At 41.9% G+C, this 14,891-nt stretch overlaps 1 long non-coding RNA gene across 1 annotated transcript in view; it reads left to right on the top strand.

The window, feature by feature from the left end:
* Positions 1-14,341, top strand: part of LOC111091390 — a 59,610-nt gene extending 45,269 nt beyond the window's left edge. The window contains exons 2-7 of the long non-coding RNA XR_005355233.1: positions 4,709-5,207; positions 7,941-8,119; positions 8,654-8,797; positions 8,883-8,972; positions 13,166-13,247; positions 14,085-14,341. This is a non-coding gene — a long non-coding RNA (uncharacterized LOC111091390). The remainder of the gene's footprint in view (positions 1-4,708; positions 5,208-7,940; positions 8,120-8,653; positions 8,798-8,882; positions 8,973-13,165; positions 13,248-14,084) is intronic.
* The last annotated feature ends 550 nt before the right edge of the window (positions 14,342-14,891 follow it).

Here is a 14,891-nt window from a genome sequence, read left to right as displayed (position 1 = left end):
CATTTAAAAGAAATCAAAGAGGAAATATCAAACAAGCCGTACCTCTTCTATCATCTATTCCGTTGTCTGTGTGCCCTCCATACTTTAGTCTGAGAGATCACTTGAGATTCTGGGGCCTTTCGGGAGATTATCTGTATCAGGGAAGGCTTTGAAGTAGGGGCTGCTGGCATCTCATTACTGACAAAGATCAAACAGCAGAGCTGGAGTGCTGTCCCCGGCCTGTGGGGCCTCATCCACACGCCACACAAACACTAAATTATCAAAGTCGGGACAATCTCTATGTGCTACCTGCTTGGCCCCAAATAACTCTTCCTGCCTCCTATGGCCTTTATCTTTCTTATTCATGTTTTTCTTTCAGCTTGTGCTAATTCTCTCTGGTTTTCCTCAATCCAAAGAGTATTCTTCTTCTTCTTTTCTTTTTAAATATTTTATTTATTTATTCATGAGAGACACAGACAGATGCAGAGTCATAGGCAGAAGGAGAAGCAGGCTTTCTGTGGGGAGCCCGATGTGGGACTGGATCCCAGAACCCCAGGACCTCGACCTGAGCCAAAGGCAGACAATCAACCACTGAGCCACCCAGGTGTCCCCAGTATGTCTTCTTAAAAGTTGGAATGGCCATTCTCTTCTAACTCAAGAACTTATCTTCAAAAATTTTGCAAAAGAAAAAAAAAATGAAGCTTCCGTGAGGTTGAATACCTTAAGTTGAAAAGCTGTTTTTGACAGAAAAATGTCTTAGCAACAGGTCACTCTGGGTTTTTTGGTGTCATGGTGAATTGAACCCAAGAGTGAGATTGTTTGACTTATGGTTCGAACATGGTACTGAAGAGGCCCAAAGAGTATGCAAGCTTTACCTCACTGGGTTTGTGAATCTGGACCAGTAGTTGGCACAGTCTTCTACTCTCAGTGCCATGGACCTGGTGGGCAGTTTGCTGGGATGGTTGGAAGAGGTGGGTAGGAAATCTAAGCAGCTGTCTCGATTGCTGGTCAGATTTTCCAGAAAACTTTTTACCTCTGGGAGGCAAAGTGGGGGTCAGATTATCATGGAACAATGAGGCAAGCTATTGCAAAAACTTTGTCTTCCCTTGGCTTTCCTCTTCTTGCTCTCTTTGCTATTCTGGGCCTGCTATTCTTTTGTAAAATGTCCATTATTGCTCTTGTACTTGGGTCAGATTCACTCAATAAAATGCCAACCCTGAATTGATCCATTCACCTTCTCAAATCCCATGCCTCCACTGTTGGATGAATCCTGCCCCTGCACTGGAGGATGCTGCTGGAGATAGTCCCATAACTGTATTTTCTTGGTCTCCGACATCAGTTTGGTCTTGCAGCCTTCCTCTGTTTCTCCAGCTAGCTCCCTGCCATTCTCCTCTCAGGAAAACTTTCCTCTCTTCCTAAGTCTCTATTTACCACCTCTCCCAACCCTCTGAACTAATGAACTTGATCCTCACCATGATGACAACAAAAGCCATTGGGTAGGAGCTCCATCAAACTCTAACCCACCCCCTGTCTCTGACCTATAAGTTCCCTGCACTCTGCCTGTCCTTGTTCCTTCTTTCAAGTTTCCGTAAGATGTTAATTTCTTCCTCTTGACCATGGCCATCCCTACTCTAGTTACTCAAGATCCCACCCCTCCCCACTTGTAGGAACCTCAGCCCATCCTTCCTCTTCCTAGATTTGCAATATTTCCCATTCACATGGTGCTTTCTCATCCACATTTATATATGTTCAGATGTCTCCCACCTGAAGAGCAACACACAAGCCCATCTCTGACCCTGTGTTTCCTTGCAGTAATGGCTTTTTTCCCCCTGATTTTCTCCTCAGTCAAGATTCTTAGAGTTGTCTGAACTGAGTGTCTCCATGTCCTCATCTTCTACCTGTTCCTTGTCCTCACAGTTTTGTCTCGATTCCTGAAACTCTTCTCTCCAGAGAGAGCAATGCCTGTCTTACTGTCAAATCCAATGGCCACTTCAGGTTGCATCTGACATGTCTTCTCATTGGCATTCAACATCATTAACAGTCCTTTCTGCTTGGAAGATTTCTTTCCTTGGCTTTCTTTGGTACCAAACTCTCTTCATGTTTTTGTTTGTTTGTTTGTTTGTTTGTTTGTTTGTTTAAATCTCCCTGGGTGCTCCCCAGAAAAGGTTCTACCACATAGTAACTGGTATTTAATAGATGTTTGAACAAAGAAGTCACATTTATTACCCCTTTGTCCCTGTCTTCTATTCTTTTCTCTTTCTTTATTATTCTCCCTTGCTGTGTCATGGCGCTTCTTGCTGTCTGGTGGGAGATGGGGAGGAGTCTGGCCTTTATTTCCCTTGCATGATGTAAACCCAGTGGTCTGAATATCTACAGGAAGTCTACCCAAGGGAAATAGAGCCCTGAGCCCAGCCCTGATCTGTGATAATGAAACCAGCTGAAGGAAAGGAGACATTGAATGCAAGTCTGTGAACTGGATCGTAATTTCTCAGGAAGTGAGAAGGCATTTTGGCAATATGCTATCAACTCCTCAAAACCATTTCTTCTTTGAAGCTCCTCAAAATACTTAATATTTTTGAACACTTGTTAGTGGCTGAAAAGACCCCATCATGAAATTCTATCTGGAAATTATGAAATGCAATGTTAAGCCTAATTTTTGGATAAGTCAACATCTTCTTTCTATTAACAGAATCTGGATGTCAGTGGCCAAATGGAGGCAAGCAAGTTTTTTGTAACTCTATCTCTGTTCTTTTTTTTTTTTTTTCCTGGCATTTGGTAGCACTAAAATTGCCCATGGTCATGGGGAAGGAGATAGCAAAATAAGTAAATTAAAAATATATTTAAATTTTGTAGAGCATACTTAGTGCCACGAACCATGCTATGTGCTTTACATTTCTCAGGCTGATCTTCATGTCCACAGGTAAATGTTGGTATACCCATTTTACAGATGGAAAAACTGAGGTTAGAGAGGAGCCTTTACCATGTAGGCCATGTAGGTAGCAAGTCAGAGAGCCAGGATTCGAACCAGCTCTGATGCCCCATAGGCCTCCATGTGCTACTCTCAGCAAGGTCAGCACTGACATCAGATTGATGAACCTACCAGGCACAATATCCAGGACCAGTAATATTTACCCAGAGGTGCTGATACATTTATATTTAACTTCCACATATCTCATGTCCTGTTCCTCCCTGTGGGAGAGGTGCTAGGAACAACAGAAAGAGTAAATAAAGGAGGAAGAAAGAAGAGAGCAGATCCTTTCTCAGTACAGATCCTTATTCAGTTGTTCAGTAAAGCCATTTACTGAGCAAGGCATTTTACTAGGTACTTGGGAGACTCATAGATAAAGAAAATCCTATTCCTACCATCAAGGAATTTATAATTTAGAAAAGGAGATAAGGCACGTGTCCAGAATCACAAAGTTATGAGGAAGGATGTGATCTAGACCAAGGAGAAGTTCAAAGGGCTCTATAGGTGAGGAGAGCGGACTGATATTCAAGAGCTGTGGGGTCAGGGTTATGTCATGAAGAATGGACACTTCCAAGAGCACAGACTATTCACTGTGCTTGGGGCAAATGCAGACCCATGTAGGAACAAGCCCATAGAAGGAAGGACAGAGACAGTGGAAAAGAATGTGGGGGCATGGAGAAACAAATGTTGACTATGATATTTTACAATATTCTTAAACTATTTTTTTTCTCTCTCTCTGTGTGTGCCTGGAAAAAGACAGCCATAAAGGAAAGAGGGAGAAAGAGGGAAGGAACACCCATGAAGATCTGATTCGGAGTAAATCTTTGGCCCCTGAAATCATCTGGCCTAGATGAGAGATGCCACAGCCCCTCCAGGATTTGTAGGCCAAGAGGGCAGGGCCCTCAGGAATGTGTCACCAGGAGGAAATGGAGCCTGGTTCAAGTATCTCTAAAGCCAGATTTGGGCTGAGATTGCCCTGAGGGTGGCTGGAGAAACAGGAGCAAAAGCAGATAATAAGCAAAATGGCTTTTTTTTTTTTTTTTTTTTTTTTAACTCCCTTCTATCACAGAGCTTCACAGGCAGGTTCTCAGTCTCAGTGTATATACTTTCCTAGGGTCCAGCAGAGGAGGGTGGGCTTATTAAACCCTGATCAGATCTGAAGGGCATGTAGTTTCTATTGTGGGGTTGTCAGGACAATGAGGGCGAACAAAGAGGAAGATAACGGGCAACCAGAGCATTTGCTCAAGCATGAAGAAGGGCTGAAAATATCCATACTTATTGCATCCCTGTTGGATTTGAGCCACTTTCTTATGGCAGTGAATCAGTTCTGCCTCCTGAACCATGAACTCCAGACCAAGTGCATGCCCCTGAGTCTCCAGATAGCCCTGTGCTGATGGCCTGTGAGGATGTTTTGACAATGAGCCCCCCAGATACGCAGGGAACCCACAGCAGTGGGAGTAAATATATTTGCCACAATTGGACTTGATGTGCGGTTTCTAGGATCAGTGGGAAAATATGTAGAGGGGATTGGGATGATGTCTCCTCAGGAGCTTTGTTTGAAACTGGAGGGTCCATTTCTGTGCTCACGAGGTGACGTTTTGCAGAGAAAGGTAGGGTAACAGCTGAAGGACTGATGCCTCTTTCGGGTCAAAATTGAGCCCTGCAGATAACTGACCAGGTCTAAAATTGTTCTTTGGCTCTCTTGGCTCTTTCCCAAAAGAGAGCTGCATGTTTTATTGCTGTCATTTGTTTGTGTTTCAGACATTTATCGCTCTGGGAGGCACCCACTGCCAAACTTGGTTGTTCATGCCCAGCGCTCCTCTCTAGGGGCAGAACGACTTTTGTTCAACTGTGAACAGCCTTATAAACAAGACTGATCTGTGAATACAGAAGTGGATCCTCAAAGCCTCTGCTCAAATTGTGGTCAGACTAGTCTGGAGGGCATTTGGACTGAAGTCCAGTCTCACACAGAGTTTCTGGCATCATCCCAGTCGTTCCTGCTTCCTGAGCTGCTTTCAGGTTCAACTCTGGTCACATGTTCTGCACTGAGAGCTGGCTATGCCCCCCTCCCCGCCTACCACCACCACCACACCTAGCTTCTCTGCCTCTCTCTAAAATGTTGTCGTGGTGAAGAAGGTAAGAAGTCAAGGACTTCACGTGTCAAGGAGGCAAAAACAGGTTGTTGGATGAAAGATCAAGGGACAGTGAATACATTTCACTTAGCGCTCATGGCCATGAGGGGTCAACTTGCTTCAAGAAGGTAAGATGACCCTAGATGATGCTCAGTAGCTACAAATATAACCCTTAGTATTTCAGTGTTGTCAGAGGACCAAAAACAACTATGTAGAAAGCAGATTATGCTAAGGTATAAATACTCTTGTACTTCAAAATGTATATGTATATGTGGGTATCACTAGAATAATATTGGGTCAGTTCTGAACAGTATACAATAATTCATTCAAAAAATAGTTATTGAATGTCTACTAAGCTCCAGGCACTGTTCTGTATCATGAGGATGCAACAGTGAACAAGACAAAAGTTTTTCCCTCATGGAGGCAGGAGGGAAGAATAAAAAAAAAAAAAGTCAGTTATGATACTTCCTATGACATGCAGTAATAGGTTGGTGAAGAAAACAGAAACATAGTGAGATGTAGAGAATTCTAGAAGCAGAAGAAGGCTTACAATTTTATTAAATATGATAGTTGGGGCAGGCCTCACAGAGAAGGTGGCATTTGATAAAGACATAATACAGAGGAACAACCATGCAGCTCTCTGGAGAAAGGGCTTTCTAGATGTTCATTCATAATAAAATGCACCTTAAAATTTCCAACAAATAAAAATTTTTCATCAGCAGCCCTCACTCTAAAAGCTTCACCTATCTCTTTGAGGCCTTAGATTTCGCAAGAACACTGAGAGACAGGGGCCAGCTACACCCTGGACAGCATGAGTCCCTCTCCAAGTAAAACAGAACCTTCCTCAGGGAGGCATCAGGAAGTTTCTGAGTGGTGAGGAGCAAAATGGAGCAACTGTATAACTTCAAGCAAAACCACATACATATCAAGCAACCAAATTAAATGATGGAAACAAGAAAGGGGCTTCCACCAAATGGTCACCTTTTATATACTATTCCTTCCTCCTTTCATCCAATTTTCAATAATGCTCAATTCAATTCAGATATAAACTTATCAAATGTGTGAATAAACAGCTCCTAATATTATACCAAGTCATGCATCTTGTTCTCTAGACATTTGCATGCAAAACAGAGGAAAGAACACATGACCAACCCAGGTCTTGTCTCTAAGGAGGGGCCCCCAGAATTAACTCCAGGGAGTAACCTATGTACTTAGTAAAAATGAGCACACTTCATCCTCTACTACAAAAACATATGGAACTTGATCTCTTTCTGAGAGAACACAGAAAGTCGTTGAACACAACGACTCCATTCTGTTGCTGAGGTCCCACATACCTAACATAAGAGGAATGACACTCTGAGCACCATGGCTTCTCTCAGAGGCCTTAGAATTCATTTCTCTGCCTTTTCCCTGACAACCATCAACCAAATGAATGCAGGCAACACCCCACTACCCTATGTTAGCGATCCACACAGAATTCTCTGATGTAAAAAGTCATGTGATCAGAATACATGGCAGCTGAAAACCCACACAAGAATTGTTTTTTAGGAGACATGATAGAACTCTCCAGCCTGAGGTGAGAAACTGTGTGTGTGTGTGTGTGTGTGTGTGTGTGTGTGTGTAGCAGAGGACTGGGGGCAGGGGCCACAGGTGTGTGGCTGGAAAGGGATTTGTGAGAAGAACCAGTATAAGGTGCCTCAAATTCTAGCCCCTCACCCCCCTACTCTAGCACAGTCCCTTTGGTGATTTCCTAACTCTTTATTTGCCTTCTCCATTTATGGTATAGACCACAAAAACAGGTCCTACTTCATCACAGTGTTATGAGAGCTAAATGAGCTAATATTTGGGAAGCACAGCAGTTCCTGGGACATAGTAAGCACTTCATAAAAATGAGTCTATTATTCTCAAGGAATATAGGAAGATCTGCATCTTTACTCTTTGCCTTTCTGTGTATTTCCCAAATTTTACAAAATCCAATCTCAAATTCTTCTGAAGAGGGACTGCAAGATAAAAAAGGAAAGGCATAAGCTCTCGCTATGGAAGACAGCACCTCATGGAATGTCTGATTGAACCATACTTCCTCCTCCCTCTGCCTTCTTCCTCTCCTCCCCCTTTCTTTCCCCCTCACTGTCCTTCTTCAGTTTCCCCTCCTCCTCCTCCTCCTCCTCCTCCTCCTTCTTCTTCTCTTCTTCTTAGAGAGGAAGGAAGTGGGAGTTTCTATGCATATTTTAGAGAGTACCAAACTTAATAGTATTGTTTTGCACAGCCAATTGTATTTTAGGTTTGCCCACATATCTATTATGCTCATTGTTTTCCATTGCTTACTGAATCTTGAATCTTCTATTTGGGACTTTTTTTTTTTTTTTTTTCTAATCTTCACTTCTATATTTTCTATCCATTTGACTCTCTGTTCTTCATTCTATAATATTTTCTTCTGGTTTACCTTCCACTTCACTGATATCCTCTTCAGCTATGTCTAAACTGCTCTATACCCATTTGGTGAGCTCATAATTTTGGCTTTATATTTTTCAGTTCTAGAATTTCTATTTGCTTCTTTTTCAAATCTTTTTATCATTTTAATAATTTCCAATTTTTTTCTAAAGTTTTTGAGGTTTCAGCCCTTTTCCCCCCTCTTGAACATAGAAAGAAAGTTACCTTAAAGAATATTTCTGGTAATTGTACCATCTGGAGTTCCTCTGCATTCATGTCTGCTTTCCACTGTTTCTTGCAGTTTTCATTTATGTTTTGTCATCTGTTTTTTGTGCCTTGATATCTTTAATTTTTGTACTTGACATTGTATTTGAAAAAACATAAAAATTATATGAGATCTTTTCTTCCAGCAAAGTTTATTCTTTTTCCAGGTATCTGGGTACACTAGTGCTCTTGGATCATCTTAATTCAATTTCAAGGACTAGGATTTTCTGTACCACCCAGATTATTTGAATCTGTGCTACAATCCACTTGAGGACTTACTGTTTTTCAGTATTTCTTCCTTCTGGGTCTCCAAGACTTAATGGTTTGCCAGAGCATCCCACACATGGTGAGCCTCAGACACCTATTTTTTGTTCTTCCAGCCCCATGAAGCTTCTGTCTTATCCTTCATTTGGTTTGATTAAATCTTATTTTGGTTAACTTTTTGATACCTTCAAGAATACTTTTTTAAAAAAAATAGTTTTTCAGGTTTTCTGATTGTCTTCAGCAGAGAATTTGTTCAAATTGACCCAAGAATACTATTATTTGCCACACCTTCCACTGAGACACTATTCAGGGGTTCTGGAAATGGTATGGCTGAAAGATGTCTACACAAGCCTTGTCTTTACTGCTAATAAACAGTATGAATTTTGGCAAATAACCTTAGCTTTCTGGATTCTATTTCTCTTTTACATCAGGAAATTCAGTTAGGTGATCTTTAGTGCTCCTTCAAAGTCCAAGATTTTATTATTTCTTGGCTTAGAACTTTCCAAAGAGAAAAGTATGATACATTAAGAACCGAGTTCTTTAAACTTGTGGGAGTTTAAACTGACGAAAAATATCAAACATGTTTGCTTTATTCTAATCCTAGTATGTTTTTTAGGAAAATGTTTCCTGATATTTCAGCTAGTGACTGATTTCATCATTCTTTTATCTGAGGATGGAGGAAGCCTGAAGCCCATCTGTGTCATCAAGATCCACTCAGACAGTAGCAACCATTCCAGCTTTTCAGAAGAGAAAATTTAGTGTGAGTAATTGTTGGCCAGGGGAATTCTAAAGGCAGAAAAGGAGCTCTGAAGTATTAACTGCGTTGTTGCTGCTATCTCCCCTAGAGCTGGAGGATCAATGAAAAAAGGATGAAATTACTAAAGCATAGAATCTTGGAAGAAGACTTAATGGTTTGCCAGAGCATCCCACACATGGTGAGCCTCAGACACCTATTTTTTGTTCTTCCAGCCCCATGAAGCTTCTGTCTTATCCTTCATTTGTCTGTGAAGACAAAATTTAGACCTCTGAGTAGGGGAGCTGCTGGTGCTGGTGTCTCAGGAACTTTGAGGAGAGTCCCCAGGGCTGGAACTGAGCCTTTGAGGATTGGATAGTCAGGTGTTACTGAGGGGACACAGTCAGGCTAGTTCTCGGGGTGTTGGAAAAGCTGCCAACTGCAATCAGTGGCTGCTGCAGAAAAATCTTCTGTCCAGGGAAAGACACAGACAGAAACGAACCAGGCTCTTCTCTCTCATCTCACCTTACAGCCTCTCTCTACTGCCCCCAACTGGCAGACCCTCACGTAGAACCTGCCGGCAAAGGAGAAATCCTGCCCCAGCATCACAAAGACAATTATAAAAGGATGGGTTTAAACTTGACAGACAATATTTTAATAACCAGCACACCATCTTTGCAATTTGCGCTGGCTCTGGTTTATTTTGTTATGCTGTCCCTGTGGATTACTGGAGTTTTAAAATAATAACCTGTGTTAATGCCCTAGGTGTTTATGTTATTTTACCTGAACACAGCATGTCTATGTAAAAAATATGGGTACACCAATACATAGAAAAAAATATAAAAAAACAAGACTTCAGAGCAATAAGTGAAAAGATAGCCACCGTAAGAAGCAAAAGCTTATTTTTATTCCTGTTTTCAACCTATCTATATTTTACTATTTAATAAATTACCTTACCTTAGCTTGTACATGTAATACACCATTAGAAAACAATTCTTGCTCCTGTATCCCCAAATTAGCAACACTTGAAACATCAATTCATTGTTCTGAGTCTGTGAAGGGTCTCTATGATTCATATACTCTAACATGAGCTTATGCCTAAATACAGACAGACTCCAAGGGAGCCTTCCCTCAAACGACTGTGATTAATCTGGTTACTTGTAAACAAATAGGCTTCCTTTTGCTTTAGCTTGCTGCATCTCTCTGTTCCTTCCTTTCTTTGCCTCTATGAAAGGACTGGCTCACATTGTGTTAAAAGTCAAATCACATTACAATGAACTCTGCAGTGGTGTTTCAAGTATTTTTATTATTGTGGAGTTTGTTACATCTAGTAATGTTTGTTGTTAATCAACTACTTAATTGGGTTTCCCAAATCCTTATGTTATACTGAGGCCTGATTAAAACAGTGATGTTTGTTTTGTAATAAATGACCTACTTATATATGGTGGAATGGTCAGGGATTTTCCAAACCAGCCGAAGAGATTAGAGCTCTATGTTAGAAATTTATAGCCCCCCCCCCCCCAAATCAGCATGAGTATAACATCTCTGCAGCTAAACATACCTATATATACACCAATATAGAGCAATTGGCATAAATCAAGTCCAAAGCAGAGCATTATATCAATTAAATGTATTTGCTCTCTGTTAGGAATAACGATACTGAGAAAGACCTCAAGGCATGACATGCTTGATACCATGTCAGGCTTCTCCAGTTGCAAACAATAGAAACTGTCTCCAGTAAGTTTAAGTGGACACAGAATTTATTGTAAAATATTGAACAGTGCACGGATTCTCTGAAAGGGCCAGAGCAACAGTCTTGGAGGCAATGAACCCAGGAACAGTGTTCTACACTTGAACCACTGAGTGAAAAATGCAATGGCTCTCTCATGAAAGGGCATTGAGTTTCAGGTAAGCAAGATGATAAGTTCTAGATGTCTGGAGGACATTGTACCTCTGGATAATGATAGTGTATTGCACACTTAAAATATTAAGAGGGTAGGTTTTACATTAAGTGTTCTTACCATAATAAAACAAAAAAAATTTTTAAATGCATAACACTAAAAGAAGTCCAAGGTATGGACCCTGTAAGTTGTCCCTTTGTTATTAGGTTCTGGCCTCTACAGTAGAAATGCTGCCTCTAAACCTGAAGCTGTCTGGGTTCTGGACAGCATTTCTTTCTGATATAGTCTTAAGTGATAGCATCTGGTTGGTTGAGTCTAGCTCACATCCCCTGTGCCCTAGCTGCCAAAGAGGCTGAAAAGCATGTTTCTGCCTGCACAGAAGACTGAAGGAGCACGTCTGGGAGGCACTGACTCATAGCATCGGGAATTCCCAAGCACAGGAAGGAAGTTTCAAGATACTGGCTACCAAAAAGAATGAAAATGCCTAAGTCATTTGTCAATGTGTGATACTTAGCATCTGCATCCTAATATCTCAGGGCACTGATGAAAATGAAGATTTCCAGGGCCCTATGGTCAAATCTAATGAATTAGAATCTTTGCAGAGGAATCAGCAACCTACCTTTTCCACAGGCTCCTCGGGTAACGGTGTTGAATGCTACTGAGAAGCCCACTCTCAGTTTATATTTTCAAAAGCACTTTGAAAAATTGCACTTGATTGACTTTTAGAAGTGATAAGAGGGCAGCCCGGGTGGCTCAGCAGTTTAGCGCCACCTTCAGCCCAGGGTGTGATCCTGGAGACCTGGGATTGAGTCCCATGTCAGGCTCCCTGCATGGAGCCTGCTTCTCCCTCTGCCTGTGTCTCTGCCTCTCTGTCTCCCTCTCATGAATAAATAAATAAAATCTTCTAAAAAAAAAAGTGAATGAGAAAAAGCCACTAACTGCTATCTCAGAGTTCAAAATATAGAAAAGCCTTCTGCTATGGACAAGAGAAATAGTGAATATCTGCTCTTTTTTCCATGGGAGAGAGCTCAAAGGAGAAGAAGGAAGCCAGGCTGACAGTGTGTTCAGGAGCATGGCCTCTGAAGCTGGACGGCTTGGGTTTGGACACACTCTATCCCAATTTGCAGTGTGTGGCAGACAGTATTTTCCAAAGATGGCCACAACCATATCTCCCATCTCACATGCTGTGCCAGAATCATTAAAACACTGACACTTCCCCATCAAGAGATGGAGGCTGTTTCTCCTCCTCTTGAATTCAGCCAACTGAATCTAGCCAAAGTAATGCTTTGTGACTTCTGAGACAAACTCATGTCAATCTTGTGTGTTTTTACCCGGCCCTCTGGAGTCACTCACTCTGGGAATCCAGCTATCATATTATGAGGAAGCCCAAGTAACCCATGGACAGGCTGACACAGAAGAGCCCTGAGTAACCCATGGAAAGGCTAACACCTTGGCTCACAGACCTGGCCGATCTCCCCAGTGACTTGCCAGCCATGTGAGTCATCTTGAAAGTGGATCCCTCAGCCCCCCAGCTGAGCTGTCCTACTCGATAGCATGTAGAGCAAGGATAAGTCCTTCCTGCCCATCCTTGAAAAATGGTAGATTGGTGAAAAAAATCAGCAATTGTTATTGTTGCAAGCCACTAAATCAAGGAGGTTTATTACCTAGCAATAGATCACTGAAAAGGAGATGAGTTAATTAGCCTCTTTGAGCTGCAGTTTCTGTGTGTGTACAATGGGGAATAATGATTGTATCAATCTCATAGAATTTTAATGAGCATTAAATATTATTAAAGGTAAAGCATTCAGAAAATCACCTGACTTACTATAGATGCTGTGTAAGTGTTGGTTTGAGGAAAGAGGTAAGAGTGAATGGAATGAACATGGAGGACATAGGCAGTCCAGAATTCCTTTAGACATGTAGGAAAATTGCCCCAAATTTCACATATCCCAGCTGGGGCAATTTAAATTAGTAAGTACCCGGGGATCCCTGGGTGGCTCAGTGGTTTGGCGCCTGCCTTTGGCCCAGGGAGTGATCCTGGAGTCCCAGGATAGAGTCCCACGTCAGGCTCCCAGCATGGAGCCTGCTTCTCCCTCCTCCTGTGTCTCTGCCTCTCTCTCTCTCTATGTCTATCATAAATAAATAAATATTTTTAAAAAAATAAATAAATAAATTAGTAAGTACCCAAGTGATAACATTTTTTGGAATGAAAAAATGAATTTCATTTTTAATTTTCCTGGTATTCTCAGCTAATTTCAATACATAACTAAGACATAAGAATAATATTTGCTCTTACCATAAATCACTTATTTTTATCATTTCCAAGTCAGATTTCAGAGGCAAGTTACCTGGTTCTCTTTCAAATCTCTCTTTCCCTTAGTGAATGGCCCTAGCCAATTACCTCAGTTCTCTCCAAAGACTCAGTAATTTCCAAATAAACATGTGGAAAATAAATAATCAGACATACAAATGGTACTTCTTCCTATTATTCTAGCTGCATGGTTGTTTACCAGGCAAATGACCCGTGGAATTGCAGAGCTGAGAATCAGAAAATCTGGCACTGCACATCGAATATGGTAAGATCTCCCTGGGCACTAAAATGTCATAGGGATGAGGTGCCAGGAGACGGGCCATTGTTCAAGGAGACAGCAGGTAAAATTAGAAGGATCAAGGAGGGCAGGTGACCCTCCTCCCATCACAGTCATATAAACTTCCACCACCTAGCAGATGTCTCTGTGATAGGTACAGACTGCTTTGTAAACATGAGTCCTCTCTTTTTCCCACTATCTCAAAATACCTGCAAGATATTGTACTCATTCCCTATTGCTGCATAGAAAATTGCCCCCCAAACTTAGCAGCTTAAAACAACAAATACTTATTATCCTATGTTTCTGGGGGGGAGGTGAGGGTGGTCAATGAATTAAAGATAGGCTTAGCTGGCCCAAGGTCTAGTAAGAGGTCTCCGTTAAACCATTGGCTAGGGTTACAGTGTCATCTAAGAGCATGACCTAGGAGGATCTTCTTCCAAGATCATGCACATGGTTGGTGGCAGGAGGCCTCGAGGCCTCATTGGTTGTTAGCCAGAAGCTCTGATTTTTCAGCGAGTGGACCTCTCCATAGGGCTACTCACAATATGGCAGCTTGCTCTCCTAGAGCAAGCAGCTCAGGAGTGAGACAGCAAGAAAGTTAGAAGGAAACAGAAGTATTTTTATAACCTAATCTTGGATGTGACATGCCACCCTCACTACAGTATTGTATTTGTGTCACTGAACAACCCTGGAACAGTGTGGGCTGTGTTTATCCAACCACACAAGGTATGCATACCAGAGGGCTGGGATCACTGGGGCCATTTTCAAGACTACTTACCATAGCCACCCCTGTGTGAAAAGTTCTTTCCTTTGTGTTCCTTTCAGGTCTTCTCTCAATGTTTATCTTAATCATACCTCATCTGTGTCAAAGTGTGGGCGGAGAGCTAGAGGAGGCTTGAAGCACCCTGGCATGTCACGGTACTCCAGTCAAGTCCTATCAGTGGCTCTCTAGCCAGGAGCCACCATGTACATGGCTCTGAGCTGGACCTCGCATGGGCTGCAGACATGCACAGCCGGAGGTCCTATCCCCTGAAATCTGGCATTCTTCTGGGGCAAAGAAGTCAGATTGTGCATAATTATAAAACAAGACAAAATATAGCAAATACAAAATAAAGAAGTTGTATTTACATCAAGAATGTAGTAAAGTGTTACTTATGTCATTTAACTTTTAATTGGTAAACTGAATGAAGACATTAGGCTAGGTGATCCAGGAACCTACATTGTGTGCCCAAAGAATAAGTAGAGTGGGAAGAAACCTAGCCTGGCTTCATGATCAAGAAGCTTCCGGAGTTGGTAGAGGTGGCCTTCTGGCCCAGGGAACTATGGGATGTGTAGCGTAAGAAAGAAAGGGGTGTAAGTTGAGGAATGCAGTTCATTCTGAAGAGTCAGAAGCCAAAATTCACAATTTCATTGTACTTTAGTACGATGTTTCCTGGGGACAGGGCTTCAGGAGCACCTTGGGTCACGCTAGAAATGCAGAATTGCGGGTGCCATCCCAGACCCACTGAATCAAAATCTGCCTTTTTAACAAGAGTTCCAGGTGGTTGGTATGCATATTAGAGTTGAGAAGCTCTGTCGGACAACTGTCATTGAGAGTGGAGTGTTACTTGTATCTCTGGCTGGTATGTCTGC

Source organism: Canis lupus, chromosome 2, assembly GCF_011100685.1.
Source record: "Canis lupus familiaris isolate Mischka breed German Shepherd chromosome 2, alternate assembly UU_Cfam_GSD_1.0, whole genome shotgun sequence".
NCBI lineage: Eukaryota > Metazoa > Chordata > Mammalia > Carnivora > Canidae > Canis > Canis lupus.
The sequence above is the reverse complement of the archived record's forward strand: the minus strand, read 5'-3'. Positions and strand labels throughout refer to the sequence as shown.